The 16,721-nt window shown below is 44.4% G+C and overlaps 1 protein-coding gene across 7 annotated transcripts in view; it reads right to left on the reverse strand.

Annotated features, from left to right (window-relative positions):
- Positions 1-16,721, reverse strand: part of FOXP1 (forkhead box P1) — a 335,216-nt gene that overhangs the window by 285,519 nt on the left and 32,976 nt on the right. For all 7 annotated transcript variants that reach the window (XM_065749241.1, XM_065749239.1, XM_065749238.1 and 4 more), the window contains exon 2: positions 11,260-11,388. The gene's annotated coding sequence lies outside the window, so the exon portion shown is untranslated. The remainder of the gene's footprint in view (positions 1-11,259; positions 11,389-16,721) is intronic.

Genomic DNA, 16,721 nt, shown 5'->3' on the forward strand with positions numbered 1-16,721 from the left:
CTGCTTTCAGCAGCAGAGAACACATTTTGGAAGTCCTGCATTTAAGCTGACTGCTAACCACCATGCCAGCCCCACTTCACACAGTTGGAGGGCTCAGCCTGAACGAGGGACTCCCAATTAAAAGCAGAGAGATGCTGTCCCCAGCCACTTCTGCTCCTTCACCATTCAGTGTGTTTCACCACGGCAGGATGACAGCCTAGGAGTTACCACTCAGACTTCCTCCTAAGCACAAGGAAGGGAATCCAAGAGAAAACCACACTGCTGCAGGGATACCCCCATGCTGCTGGAGCTACCAGAGAGGCTTCTACAACTGAAATGGAAATGAGACCTTTCCCAGCCCTGAGCCCACCTGAACAACTCCTCCACAGGCACTACTGCATCAGGAACAGGACCAGGACATGCCTGGAGTCACAGCAACAGGGCTAAGAGCTGCAGGGCTACACCAGCACAGCAAAGGCTGAGAATCAGTGCGTAAATCTGGAGGACAAAAGTCCTTCCCTTCCTTATACTCCCAAAAATTTTGCTCTGGATTTCAGTTTGCAGGAAGCTGATGTTTGGAAATAAATAGTCTGTAATGTGAACCAGGTTTTCTACGAACAGCCAATGTCACAGTTTTCAGTATGAGGGCTCCTTGCTACTAAGAGATATATGATCGTTCAGGTACAGAAGTTTACCTCCCCATACGTTAAAAACAAACACATTATGCCAATAAATTGCTCCACTACGCTGTACTTGATGTGATATGTTCCCGCATAGTACTCACACAAAGCACTGAAGCATTTAACCACCAGTAGACTTACTCATTTACCACATCTACTCCTTTAAATGTGCCCTTAAATTTGTTTTCCTAGCACTTGCTCACTGAGATTGTTTCTAGTGTTGTTTCTTAAGTTCATTTTACTCCAGTTCTCACTCAGAAAAGAACACAAGTTCACTGAAACTGTATTTCTCTGTCAGGACAGAGAACTGCATTTCATCCTGGTCCTTACTCTGAGTGAGTTCGTCCCATTCCTTTTCCCAGCTGAGGACACCACCTCTCCTCCCTGTGCTGTCCAGAGGAGGCAGACAAACACCCTGGCTACGGGATGCTGCAACCTCCTGCACCCCAAACACACAGACCTCTGCACCACCAGCAACAGGCAAATTCCCACTGCAATGCATCTGAGTCCTTCAAGACCCCACAAGTGTGCATCCAAGCTCAGAGCAGGAAGCCTCAGGTTATATTCCATCACATTGCTCCATCTCACTACACTCCTAAAGCTTTAAAAAAAAATCAAATTTCTATTGAATTTCTCTCTACACAGCTGCATCTGTAATGAACCCCCATAAAAGTTAAAACTTACATTCAGTAATCATATGCAATTGAAACATCATAAAATGAGAAGTCAAGGAACTGTATGTGGGCTGCAATGACTTGTCTTATTGTACTCATTCCCTTAATAAATATATCTTAAAAATAACCTCACAGTCACACATTTGCAATATAATATAAAAATAACACAGGATTCAAATTATTAAACAGGTAATTTAATAGAACGAGAATTGAAATGTAGGACAGTGTGCAACTTTATGCCATAGGAATAGGACGATTTTAGCCAACACAACTATTTTTCTTTTCTGCATTATCTTTGCATTTATAATACTACACCATCCCCATAACCCTGACACCACAGTCACCTTAGTAACAAACAAGGTCTAACATCCAGATATAACTGAAATCCCAATAGGATATTTGAGTAAAACAAGAACCAGAGGCCCCTACTTTGTTGTCTTTTTCTCAGTCGTGTGTATGTAGGCTGTCAGGATTTAAAAACAGATATATTTGTATGGGATCGAATCTATGACTGTGAACTACTTAATTTGGAGTACTGTAATGAAAGAGAAAGGTCAGAGCCCCCATCAGTGCCCTGAAGAAGAAAGGTCTGAACCCCTGCAGGCCAACACCTTTTCCTTAACGATGGCCAAGACCTCCATCTCCACCTCCAGGACACATTTCAACACAGCTTTTATCCCTGGGAGAAGGAGTTTCTGCTTGCCCTCATGCTAGCTTCAACCTAAAGCAAGAGAATTTATATTCTTCTAGCTTGCAAAAATAAATAAAATGAATCTGCTGCCATTTAAGGTATGCGCAGCCCAGCCTTGCTTCCTCTTCTAATAACTCCACGCTCAGAGCCCTGTGCACAGCAGCACATCACCTCCCAGGCAAGATGGCAGCTGCCAGAGCCTGTCCCCACGTCGTGCCTTTACCAAGTCCACAGAAAGTGTCCAGCACCACAAGTGAGAGGTGACAAGGGCCTGGACAGCAGCACGAGGCATGACCACAGCAGATGAGGACACTGCAGACCCACATGGCTCCAATCATCCCAGGGCATGGGGAGGGGTCCAGGCACAGCCTGGCAGCACAACGGGAACGAGGGCTGAGCAGAACACGGCGACGTACAAGTTTCTGCAACAGCGTGCAAGTCTCCAACATGTGGCCCATAACGTAGCTGTTGCCATGGTAAATATTCATGTTTAGTGAAAAGTGTTAAATCTTGTATCATAAGTTAAATCAGCTGCCAAGACACATTTTCACAAGTAGGGGAATTTTTGTCTTTTCAGAATGGAATGTTTTTCAGTTGACATTGATTTTTCCCTAAAATAAGTCCCCCAGAAAGGAAGCCAATCACACGTGAGGCAGTCCAAGATCTGAATTACTCTACTCCTGCTCTGAATCATCAACAAGTGTTGTGTGCTAGTGCGTGTGTGCGTACAAATGCACAGCAGCTTCACAAACCCCACCCTTATACAAATGAGAAGCTCCACCACTTATTAGGAATATTCAGCTAACAATGCCAGTAGAAGTATCACTGATGTTTCACATCTTAGTTGATGAGACTTCAGCAACTAGCTTTTCTAAGCAAGAAGCGTCTCTAAGGAAATACTTAAGCGTAACCTTCCCTCACCTTTTCACAAATACAAAACTCAGCCCTGTTCCCAAATACAGTTGTTTATGTAGGTCAAGGACAGAAACCATCAGAGGTACCTACTCTCTCTTGTGCTCCTTGTTCAGCGCTGTAAAAGAGAATAAACTGTTTTAACACAATTTCAGAAAGATACAAGTTAGAATTAATGCAGAATTGGCCAAAATTCTTTGTTACTTTTATTCTGTGAAAAACTGTGGCCAGGAAAGCTGGCTGTTGTCCGTTTATCATCTGCAAAATCATGTGTGTGTCCTTCCACCCCTGAACTACTCAAAATTGGTTCGTTCTCGCACCTAATGGTTAATTTTCCCATATTTAAAGCAAAATGCATTTCCAATGGAAGGTTCTTTAGAATAAGAGGAAAAAAAGCCAGTCAGTAATTAGTCCTACTTCATTCAGAGCAGTGTAAGTAACTCCTCTGATAACAGAGCAACAAAGCAGAACTGGTCCTCAAATCTGAATAGGAAGGACAAAGCAGTCACCTGCTCTGACACCCTGCAGCTGAGATGGAGGCACCAACACCAGCACCCCCTGCTTCTCCTGCAGCCCAATCGCAGGTAGAGCTCCCACCGCACATGCGAGGAGGTCTCACAGCCCAGGAAGCCGTGCTACAGTCCATCGTTCCTCACCCTCATCAGGTTTGCCTCTGCTCTCCCCCATCTAGTGTCCATAACCACGAGGTATGGACTTCTGCCTTCAGCCAATCCTTTGCCCATGGCAGCCGGATTCCCTTACTCTTTTCCCACCTCCAAGTAGCAACAGCTGCTGCCACACACATCCACATTTCTACGCCTCCGATTCCTCCTCCACTCCCTACTGCTGCTCCACAACAGGTTTGCTGTGCCCCATGGCAGATTCACTCCCCACACCTGCAGCTTCACCTTCCTTCTCCACAAAAAGCACCGTGGACATTTCCTAGCAAGCAAGCTCCCGCTCACAGCTCCTAACTCAATCTCAGCTGAGACCAGCCCTACCAAAAGGCTGAAGCATATTTAGCACTCCCAGCTCTCTGCCTGTCTCTTTCTTTTATTTTATATGGTTCAATGTTCTCATTCTGCCTTCTCTCTTCCCTTCTCTACCCCAGCGCTACAAAAAGACATCTCCTGTGACACCTTAAAAAAAGATCACTGTATTAACATGACTTACACTGCACGGTATTTTCAGACCAGCCATTTGCTAATGTCACAAACACAATTAGGAAGTCAGAGAAAGAGCTTACAGGAGCAGATGAAAGCTGCAGAGATAAAACGGAAAGCTTTTACCTGCCAAGCTCTCAGGTTAGGGTTCTAGGTTGCCCTCGGATCTAATAAAGCCATAAAAGAGCCATATTAAGGAGATGCAGTCCCATTGCTGTAAATACCAGGCATGGCTTTTTTCATCTTTACACAAACACAGATCTCTGCTACCACGCTTTGCAGGCTGCTAGCCATAGGTGGTTTGAAATCTCAATATAAAAAAAAAGCTCAGAGCATTACTGACAATTAAAAACAGCTTTTTACACGTGCACAATAAAGCCTCTCTTGCTTTAAAAAAAAATAATAATATGCATATCCATATTACCATCATAATAAGTGCCATGGAGTGACATGATATGATTGAGTATAATGGCTCCTTTGGAGCCATTATGGTCGATCAGTAAATAATACACTTTTGAAATTGTCTAACTACATATTTACACTTGTCAACTCTCATACACTTCAGTGACAGAATTTAAAAGAAACACTGTAAAAAATCTCCAAGAACATTAAACCACAAAAACATTACACTGAAGCAGTTCTTCAGGTTTGAATTAAACCCATAAAAACCTGGAAACCCCAGGTGAAGACCGAGCCTCAGAGCACCAAGGGCAGGGTGTGGGTGAGGGCTCTGCCCCTTGAACCCTCCTGCAGGCACGTGCTGCTCAGCTGGACACCATCCTCTGCTATTGAAAATATACACATATACGTATATATTAAAAACTAAAATCCTGCACCTCTCTCTTGTCTGTTAGACAGCATCCTCAATGAAATCGAGCAGTATTAGTCTTTCCCTCTCTTGGAAAAGCCTCTGCTGAGACACAGGGAGTTCTGCCTAGCTGAAACACATGGAGAAGAACTTCAAGATTTGACCCCAAAAAGGCATTGTCAAAACAATTTTTAAACAAACCTGACAGCGGAACATTGCTGTCCCAAAGATTCACTCCATGTGGAAAAAAAAAATAAAAAAGACTGGAGAGAGACTTTCTTTCTTTCAAGAGCAAAAATAATGGGCTTGGCATTGGCTTTCTTGATTCATAATTTTGCCTCTCTCTTTCTCAGCTGCAGTTACTTTTCCTCAAAGCAGTGGTGGCAGCAACTTTATTGGTTCCAGTAGAGCTCTGCTGAGAACAATAAGCACAAAGTCCCCATCGCTGTCCTTCCTTCCGCAGCAGTGCCATCCTGCCAGCCCACAGCCAGTGGGATGCAGCCTGGTGCTGTGGCACCTCCTGCCAGCAAAGGTCCCAAAAGGGTTCAGATACTCCACACTGCAATCCCAATCTGGGCTGTTAAAAGCAGCGACGGTTATTTTTTCTAGAGCAAAGGTCTTATGAACCACGCAAGCTCAGTGGGGCAGGCTCCTGAGGCCATCTGCACCCCTGGCAGAAGGGAGCTTCCCCCACTCCCTCATTCCATCAGCCCTCCCCAGAGATGTTTGCTTTTGTCTACACATTATAAACCATGGAACGAGTAAGACTTAATAAACCGCGCTGCCTCCTCACTGCGTCTGCCTGCTCTCACCTTACCCCGCGGCTCGTGCAAATGTCACAGCGAGAACAGTTCCTACATCTCCTCGGGTCCCCACAGTGATATAAGCAAAGGTAAACAAACTACTGAAGCCTGGGTATTTTCACTTCAGATGGGATGTAAATCAGGGGATGAGAGCATGGAATAAACTGGCAAAAAGAGGGCAGCTTATAAAAGTATCCTCCCCCAGTTCAGTGTTCCCTTGGTGTAATATAGCTGACACAACTTCACACTAAGGAAAAAAAAAAAAGACTAGAGATGTAAATATTTCTTCCAAAATCAAATTCATTCTTCCTTCAAGATGTTTGGCCAACTCTCATAGAAAAAAGCATTTCCCTACCAAAGGCAGAAACCCACTGGTAAAAGCTCATGCGATCAGCCACCACCAGAGGTGTTGGGAGTGGGGACAAGCTCCACATGGGACTCCATGAGGAGACCAGACATTACCATGGGTGCTGAGAATGGGACACTGCACTGATGCATGGGGTACAGGGGTGCTCTGCTCCTGCAGGACCTCACTTCTCAGAAAGCAACCGGGACAAAAGCTTCATCCCAGGGCTCAGACCAGAAAATGACTGCTCCATGGAGAGCTGAAAGGCCCTAGGAAGATAGGTTTTTAACAGCAGCAGCTCCAGCTCCCACCTGACTGCCTGGCCAGTGGGAGCCGCAAGCCCACAGCCTCCTCACACCATTACCTCCTGGTAAGAAGCTACACGCTCCCACTCTCCCCTGTTTGCCTTCTTACTTAAAGCTCTCTGTCTGCCAGTGTGGAAATGAGCCTGCCTTGCTCAACCTTTCTCTCCATCACCTTGCTGTCTGTGAGGACTGGTGAGAAGACGTTTCAGCTGCTCTTACACTTCCACAGCACCCATTTCCTGAGGCCATTACAGGAACAAAACGCTATCTCCCATCCCCTGCTGATTATAGCTTTATCAGATAATAGCAAGAAGCAGAAGTGATCCTGTAAAGCTGTTACCAATACCCAAAGGTACCTGAGCAGCAGTGACAGAGACGGTGCTAGTTGCATCCATCCACCGATAGGCAAAGCTGGAAGGGCAGCAAGGCACCACAGCCCAGCTACTGAAGAGCCTCTCGTTACTTCAACCTGCCACAAGCAGTTTTTAGCTTTTCTGATTTTCAACGTGCGTGTTTGGTTGGTTTTTATTTCACATTCAAACCTGCTGAAATGCCAAGGAGAAGGAGCCTCCTGGTCCCTGGGAGCGTGTTTTCTCAGTGCTGGCTTGACACACAAAATCTGTTTCCTCAATTATGCCTTCCCTCTTACCTCTTTTAGATGTGATGGTGTGAAAACACAATAAAAGCTCTCGAAAATAAATGCAAGGAAGCTGAGAAAGCTGTTCTTCAGATGATACACAGAGTCCTCAGCTCACATGGCCTGAATGCCACAGGGCTCTCCCCTGCCCACCAGCTCCATGCCCTCAGGAACCCAACCTGCTCAATACAAATACACACCACGCCAGGGAACTCCAGCTGCAAGACCTACTTTGCAAGGTAGCATCCAAGGTGCTGCTGTACACAGACACACAGACTCCCAACTCCATCACACCACGTGGCACATCTGCTGTGTCGGGTTCAAAACACGTCCTTAAGCAACAGCAGCAGTAACTACAAGATTCCATTTAGCTCACAGGCCCTACCAAGCCCGGGCGAAGCTTTGGAGATAAAAGCTCTGCGCAGAATCTGAAGTTCCCCACCTTCACAAAGCAAAGAACCTCTGCCCCTCAAGTGGTTTGCCGATAATGGATACTATTTGTATGGGAAAACAGATTACTTGAGAAACTGACCTGAGTAAATCAGCATAGCAAAGTTACAGCTTGCTTCACTGCCACAACAGAAACTCTGTATTCAATTTCATAAACACCAAGCAATGAAAAATACTGCAAATACAGCTGGTACAGAAGTCTACAGAAAATCCTTCATCTGAGGTGTGAGACTATTTTTGTACTTAAAAGGCGTGAAATTCCCCTTTCTCCTGGTGATAAGAAATGCCCCTCCATGCCCTGTCTCCTCCAGGACACAGCCCAAGTGGAAATAATTTTCAAAACTAATATGTATACGGGGTAACATGGTTAACATCATCCAGTGAATTTAGATCCACCTACACGGTATAAATATATCTAGATAAACTGTCACCTTCAGCAGAATTCATTAAAATAATGTTGTATCTTCCTTGTTAAACGTAATTTTTTTAATTGAAATTTAATCTTACTGTATTATTTGGTAGATTTTTAATTGACATTTGTAGTAATTAATTGGTAAGCATTACAGCTTTGTCTGAAGAATTTAAAACTAAATTTGACATAGAGATTGGCCAGCCACTGCTGTGAGGTGCCTGCTGGGAGCATTTCATCATCCCCCCAGCCCCTCCTGCTGATCAGAGGTGGGAGATGATGGTCTCTTTCTTACAGTCATGAATTACATTACTAATGTATTCCATTACCACCACGCAAATGTCATGTTAATTTCTGATCATCATCAAGTCAGACAATGGTTTCCACGCTGGCACCCAGCCAATTAGCTATGTGGAAAAATATTCAGCCAATTATATAACTTGAATTAGGTTAAGGACTCAAGAGAAAGCAAAATAAACGCTTTGAAAATACTTCTGAGATAAAATGTAAGTTGACACTGTCTTCATGTGCTATAGCCGATGTTATACAATCTGATAGGCAGCTGCCAACATTCATAACTGTTTATTAAATCTAGCCTCTCTTTATGGTGGCAGCTAAGATCTGTATTTTTACCAATATTAGGTTCATTGTGTTATGAAAAAAAGACCAAAATACTTAGGAGCATTCACACCAGCTTATAAAACACATTATGTAGTTTATTAAATTGTTAAAATTGCTTCTCCCCTCCTCCTCTGCCCAGCACAAAATTCCAGACAGAAAAGTTTCAGAAAAGCAAAGTCCTCCTGGAGCCACGGATGTCTCAGTGGAGACACTGCTGACCCCTTTGCTCCCTGCCCCACGCAGCAGGGCAGGGTCAGCAGGACAGCTGGGGAACGCTCCCAGCACGCAGAGCCCATAGGTTTGTGGTGCACGCAGCGCTGCACGATGGGGTTTTTAGTACCACCCCATCACCTTGATTTGTTCCATTCTTAAGTCAATTTATTGTACAAGCATGGTTATCTCCAATTTAGAAACGTACACAGCACCAATTCCTTGACTTTAAAAATGTACAACGACAAGCCATTTGTTAAAACCTTTTACCGTATCTTTCTGTTTCATTTTCCTAGGTGTTGCAAAGAGGCAATTCACTGTTCTGGCTGCTTACCCTAGATGACCTTTGTCTGCCATAAAATGGTATACAACTAGATGCTCTGCTTCAAATAAAGCTCTCCTCTCTTCGAAAGGCTCCACGTATTCAGCCAACACAATCAGCAGAAACCACATTTGGTTACTCAATAAGCTGGAAACTTCTAAAACGAGCAAGGCCGTGAATGAATTCCTGACATCATCAGGGACACTCGAGTGGGAAACGAGAGAGAATACCAAGAAGTGGCTCTTGCTGCAGCTGGAGAAAGGATCACTCCTTTAAGTTGAACTCTCAAGGAAATGAGAACAAAAACTGAATTAGCTCAACACGTACCCTCTACATTCAGCCCATTGCTAGGCAACTTCCCATCTCCTGATAGAATTATGGCGGAGGGCTGGCCATATATCAGGGTTAAGATGAACATAAGCACCAGTGTTGGCCAACTGCTTCTTTCCAGTGGGACTGTTCAACGCTTGTTCATTTCATATTATTATTTGGCAATATTTTCTAAGCACCTAGAGAGCCTAATGCATTCAGAAGATATTTTAAAGTTATTATGCGACATGAAAATTTTAAGATAACTGGAAGTAAGTGAATTTTATGGTGAATAGCATGAGTCTTTTCCTTTGTTCAAGTCAGCGTTTGGAAGCAGTTAACAATCCTTCTCTTTTCTTTTATTGTTTAATACAGAAGTTATACAGAAGGCACATGGCTCGAGCACCTCCTCTTTACTCAGGATGCCAGTCAGGCACAGCTCTGTACCTCCATAACTCAACCTGTGGGGTCAAGAGGATGCTTCAAAATACCCCGGTCCTTCTGTTTGCTGCCACTGAGACCAGACACAAAGTCCCTTGACGAGAAGTGCCATGGGGCTATTGGAACACCACGTGTTTTTGGCCTTTAATAGCGACCTGAACAGTGAGATTTGGACTCCAGACAATATTTACCATTATTGTAAATGTATCCAGTATATGCACAGGCTGCCTTAAATAGTGGCATGTGCCTTGTATATAACCCCAGGTTTCCTATGCATACTTCATAGGAACAAAGAAATAATTAATTAGCTAACGGCCGCGATTAAAATCAATTGATTCACATGCTACAGAGCAGTGAGAAATTCTTGCATCACTGGATAAGGCTGAACTGCTCCCTGCGTGGGGACCTTGGCTGTATCAGCAAGGTTGGTAATTCAGACATGAAGGAATTGGTTAAGAATCTTTGTCTTGCACGCACCCTTTGAGCTGCCATATGGGTTTATTCAACTGTTTACTACACCAGTCGGTAAAAACTGAACAGCTATTATAATCTTTGCTAAATGACATGGTAATTATGCTACCTCTGGAAAAAAAAAATAAAAAAGAAGAAGAAAAAATGGAAACTTAAAAAAAAAATCACAATTCACTGATGTGTGAATTTCTCCGTTTCTGTAATCTCTGAATTGTAATGCACTTTCTAACACACAGAGGGATATTAAAATTATAACTGAAACACATATTTATTTGAAGAAAACAATTTGTGCTTCCATTTTCTATGGATTTAATTACCTAGATCTCCTAGTTTTTAATGAATTCTTACACAGATTTTGCAGTCTTCCTGTATGATCAGATTTCTCTTTCCCCACTCTCTTTGTCTTGTCCAAGTTGGCTGTTGGAGGATTCCTCCCTTTGTCCCCCATGATGAAGGTGGCCAGGCTTCAGAGCACATGCCACACTGAGCGGGGCTGGCTCTCCTGTGTACCAGTGACACCATTTTGTCACTGGGATGTAAGTGCAGCAAACGGTGGAGCTAATTATTCGTTGGCAATGGCTCCTCTGAGAGCAAAGCCTCTGACACATGATGGAGAGGAGGCCTCTCCATATTCATATTTAATCATTACATGAATTGCACACACAAGCATGTTTAGACCCTGTCTGCCTGCACGGCTCCAGCTCTGGGCAGCGGCTTTGCATCGCTGAACTCCAGTTACACCACCAAACCCTCAGAGCTCACAACTTCACCGAGGCCTTGAGGGGATGGTGGGAAGAAAGCAAGCAAAGCTGTCTATTTTCTCTGTATTGACAGTATTTGGTATCATGGATATTTCAATACAAATAATGTGTTTATTTGGGAGGTACAGAATAGTGGTGACTCGTTTATTAACACAGACAACACAAAAAAGGGAACCCAAAATCCAAATGAAAAGGAGAAAAGGGAGAGGGAAAGAGAGACTGTAAGAAAGAGCGAGAGTTACTGCAAACTTGGGTTTGGTGACTCACCAGTTTTACTTGCAGGCATCACACATATCCACTCATGACTCAGGGCAAATATGGGAAAGGATCGAAACCCTTATCATGGCAAATGGATCTGGAAGCTGGAACCACTCAGAAAAAACTGTTCTCAGGAGACTGGAAGACAAAAACATGTTTTAAAACTTCACTTAGTTAGAATCATATCAAAGCCCACCGTTTTCCTTTGAAAATAAAAGGCAGTTACAAGCGCTGGAGGTGTGGGGAGTGTTACAGGAACATTTCTACATATCAAACATGGCTGTATCACACAGCAGAATTTATTCTGCTTTAACCAAAATTGAAACTTACAGCATTAAGAAAGGTTTTTAAAGATGCTCTTATTTGAGATCTGCAATTTGCTCCTCCGACAGACAAGTTTATGTTCATTCTAAACACCAAAACGTGTCAGCTACCAAATCCATATTCTGCTCAAAAACACTGCACTGTTTCCCAGAATTCAGATACTTTAACCCACACTGCATTATCAAAATATAACAGTCTGAATTTCTGAAATATTTACTCTCAGCCTGCACTCACTGCATCCCGATAAAACCTTAACAAAATGTAGAATCTCTTGTTAGCAATAATCTTCCCTCTGAGATAAGGATAAACACATATAAAAACTATTTGATGTTCAGGGTGAAAAGGCAAAATTTGCAAACATCAGTTAAGAAATACCAATTAGTATGCTTTTTCCCCAGCTTTTAGTAACACAGATTGAGTTTAAGCCTAGCTCAGAGGAAGCTGCTTGCGGTACAAATTAAATACCCATTTTACTAATAAGGGTATTTAAAAGAGAGGTATATTTTCTTCATCGACAAAACATCCATGCTGAGTACGAGCTGATACTGAGAAACAGGAGCAGAGGGGCTGTGGCACACGAGCACCGCACCCACAGAATCAGATGGGATTTAAACAGCCACTCCAGTGCCCGCTGCCTGCATTGGAGGATGCCTGCTGCCCCAACAGATGCACGGGCACCTGGGAGAGCCTCTGCAATACCACCTCCAGAGGAGAAAACAAACTTCACAACAGAAGAAGGGCCCCGAGGGCCTGGGGTGGGAAAAAATACGAAGGCAGAAATCCCACGGAGTGCCTTCGCCTTCCTTTCCCCGGTACTTTCCCTCCGTACCAACCCCAGCGGAGATGCTCTCAGTCCTCCTCGTGTATGAGCACTCAGGCAGTGCCAAGGACCTGACCTGGGGCAGACAACCACCTTGGCAGCCCACAGACACCTAAGAACATCTGCAACTCACTGTCTTAGCAACAACTGCACCCAATTTCATAAGGGAAAAAGGTGTTTGGTTTTTTTTTCTTTTTTTAAATACACTTCTCTGGCCTCGGGGCTTTTCCCATTCTTAGCTGAATGCAATACAATGGCTCAAAGAAGATCACAACAGTTCAGAAACCTAAATATAGGGATTACGCGACCCTATTATAAAACTGTGCTGCACAACAAAAATAGATCCAAAAGGGCCTTTCAAACACCAGATCTGCTAAACACAACTTCTTTCTCATAGGCTCTGAACCACTTGCAAACCAGAGTGACCTGCATCCTGCACCAGCATCATTTGATCCATGAGGAGTGAGCACTGCAGAGCAGCAACCAGTGCCAGAACACACACCCAAGGCTGGGTTTGCTACCGCAGATGGGCACAGGGCAGAGCACAGCTGCACCTACACATGTATCCTGCACCCATCACAGCTGCTGAGTAGCCTGGACCCAAAATACATCTGGAGATGTATAAGGGAGGGAGCCCAGCGAGGCCTGGGGGCACGGAGGCTGCTGGGGGCTCCTCCATGGAGCACGGCCCGGAAAGCTGGGGACACGGCACGTGCCGCCCGCGGGGAGAGGAACACTGGGGAGATCAGTTCTGATAAACTGAAGCCTCTAATGATCTGCCCACACACTCGAGATCGATCTGGCATTGACAAATTGAAGCTTTTAATGATGCACCCACACATTCAAAGCGGACACTCCTCTCCTGCAAGTTTCACAAAAATAGCCTGCTGGGTTAAAAACACAACCTGCAGGGTGAGCGAAGCCAAACTGCTCTTGGACCAACCTCTCCCACAGAAGATTCGCTGATAAGTCCTCAAATACACGCTTTCCCCTGCACTGCCTCACTCCCATATTCTTTCTCTGAGGGCTACAGCCAAGGAAGGGATGATGAGACGCAGCAGCTCCAGCGCAGCTGGAGTACAAAGTCAATCAAACCTTGAAACACGAATCTGGGTTTCATTAATTCCAGCAATCACATCGTTTTTATTATCACGGTATTAATCAGAATGGGAAACCTATTAGTCTGCCCCCAACAAAAATTAATCTTCTCAATATTGAACAGATTTGAAAGACAAGTTTTAATATTTCACTACTTAAATCTCCATGGCAGAGGTGCACGGGTGTGATGGCCCTGAGGACTGCTATGACTGCATCCCATCAGCACGAGGACGGTCCTCTCCCAGCAGGACCAAGCTGGTGTGGAGCACAACACAGCCAAGCTGGTGGGAACACCAACACGTGGCTGGGAGACTGAGAAGAGCTGTGCTGATGGAAACAGATCCACAGATACATACACCTTGGGGCACCGCTTTGCAGGATACATTTCAAAGCCCCATCAAAGGTAGAACTTCAATGCACCACTCACATTAGGATGTTTATTGACTGCAATGAAGCTACAAACACTGTTTTCACTAACGATTTCTTTAAGCCATGCTGCACAAAAGAAAACAGGTTCAACTCGTACATCAGCGCCTAAGAGACCGCTCCAAAACAGACAACTGTACGAAAAGTTGTGCCCATGTATACATATACACAAAACTGTTTGTAAGTGACTGTTTTAAATTAGAATAAATCTGTGTTCCACCAATTAAGCTCTGAATGCACGGCTGATACCATTTCTCTATCGGAAACAAGCAACACAATAAATGCAAAAAATTCAAATATTTTAGAGAAAATACTTGGAGAGTTGAGACATTAATTTTGCCATATACAATCTGTTCCACAGGGATTTAAACAAGCATTATTGCCACCCTGGGTACATTGGAATAGAGAAGAAACCACCATCCTTTCCTATTTACATATTAAAAAATACGTGCCTTCTTGATACAGACTGCAATACAGCCTGTCTAGAGAACACAAAGTTCATCCTTGCTGGGAGTAATGCACTCAGACTGGCTGCACATGAAGGCAAAACACAGGTGCAGACAAAATGCATGCTTGCTCATCCTCTGAGTCCTTTGAGCACCCAGGGAGAGGGGCTGGAGCAGCCACAGCTCCCCAGGGCCCCACCTAGGGATGGGGCTGTTTACCAAACACCATCACCGCTGCAAAAGGATTGCAGCCTGCAGAGCCCTGCATCTCAGGGCGTGGGCATCAGGGGACGAGAAACAAAGAAATATTTAAAACAGAAAACAAAAACAAATAGCCCAACCAAAACAAACAAACATATATCTGCATACATATCATCTCCACTCTTACTTCAATCTCACATGTATTTGATTTTACTTTGAGAAGCTCTGCAATTTCCTACGATTTTTTCAATATGGATATATCTCCAAAACAACTTGAAAAAAACAAAAAACACCAAACCAACATTAATTGCCATCAGAAACACATGCCGAAAGCATCCTTAATAGGACCACAAAGGCTGCATATGGGAGGAACTCGCTGCAAGGAAAGGTAACATTTGTTCTCCCTTTCAGCTGGGATCCACCTCAACTTTTTGATGTCGGCTGGAGCTTTTATTTGCAAATAGAGCAGAGCTGCTTGGGATGAAGGGCTTCTCCGGAGCATGCCATGTGGCCTGCACAGATGTTCCTTTTATTCCCGTGTCCCACAAGGCTCTGTGACTCGCTGGTGTTAAACAGATTACGCAAGTAGAACACTTGATTTTGCATGTCCCCTTTTTTCCAACAGTTGTCTAATTTACTCAACTCATTCTGCTCCCCCCTTCCCTCCACACACGCTGGTGCAATAACAAAAATGAGGCAGAAGCAAGAAAGTTTCTCCTCCACTATCAGAACTTGCAGAATTGCTCAGCACCTCCAAACAAAGTAGACCCACGAAAGAACAAAGCTCTTATTCTGACAGTAAGATAACGAGCTTATTCTGTGCCTGGATCTTCCAAAAAGCCTTCACCGTACCCCAGTAACACCAGTCGCTACAAGTATCATAATCTCTCACCCTTATCTAGGTGTCCAAATGAGAATTGAACTTTTTCCAAAAAACACCTAACACCAATTATTGGTGCTAAGCATTGAAAATCCTTGAAAATCTGGCCTTCAACTCAGGCACAAAGAAGGGGCTTAATTTCCCGGCTGTCAGGCATCCCAATCAACAACTGAAGTCAATGGGATCTACACAGTACCTTATTAAAAAAAAAAAAAAGAAAAAAAAAAAGCCTAAGAGGCCCATTAAGCAACAGCAGCTCCAGCAAGGCAACCTCGCTGCACGGACACAGCAGCTACGCGGCTTTGTGCATCAGCCACTTCGCTCTCATACTTAATTTGATTAATCATTTTGGTATTATCCCCAATTAGAAAAGTGTCTAAGAGGAAAAATAATCAAAAAAAAAAAAAACTGCTTAAGACTAGGACAAAGAAGAAAGCAGCAGCTACTGAATGTGCAACTGCTTAGGATTTCTGGCATTTGCGAAGGATATGAAATTAAAGCTAAAAAATTGCAGGCCAATGCGAAGACATCAGTGTTTCATACAGACTGCAGATTTTGGATTTTTTTCTTTTTTTTTTTTTAATAAACCGAAACTGAATTCCAGATGTCGAAAGTTGGGAAGTAAAAAGAGGTTTAGCTGTAAAAACACCGAAAGGTGAGACCAAAAATTCCGCTGAAACCCAATGATTCAAATGCCCTGGAGTGAGGCACACGCACCCTTTGCCAGTACTTCCCCCCACCCCGTGCCAGAGCAGGTCGCAGCACAGGGGCTGCCCAGGCTCCCATCACAAGGCACAGGCTGGCAAGCTGCTGGGAACTGTGGAGGGAGGAATGCAAGTCCCAGCACTACTGACCACGGGACAGCTGTGAGCAGTGCTCACCTGGAGGCTGGCACATCCCAGCAGGCATCCTCCTCCTCCTCCTCCTCCTCCTCCTCCCTGCAGGGTTGAGCACACACCTGCAGCTACAGGCCAGCAAGGGGCTGGTACCTCACTCATTTAAATCCTGAATCGCTGCAGCAAATCGCAGGTTCCCAAAGGCTGAATCTCACCTCACCTCCCTCTTTGCATTTCCTGCAGCATAGCAGAGTGGCCCCAAACCAGTGCAGCTCATCCCTGACGCAGCAGAGCAATGTGTGAGCATCCAGGATGTACTCCAGCATCCAAACACAACCCAACTCGGACCGGCACAACTGGTTCTTGCCTTAATGGATGGATTCAGTCACCACCACCAACACTCAGGCCTTTTGAAAGCAGAATTCAGGGCAATATTTTCA

This window comes from Cyrtonyx montezumae, unplaced genomic scaffold (assembly GCF_038088225.1).
Source record: "Cyrtonyx montezumae isolate F1298 unplaced genomic scaffold, pur_monq_1.0 scaffold_6, whole genome shotgun sequence".
In the NCBI taxonomy this organism is placed as follows: domain Eukaryota; kingdom Metazoa; phylum Chordata; class Aves; order Galliformes; family Odontophoridae; genus Cyrtonyx; species Cyrtonyx montezumae.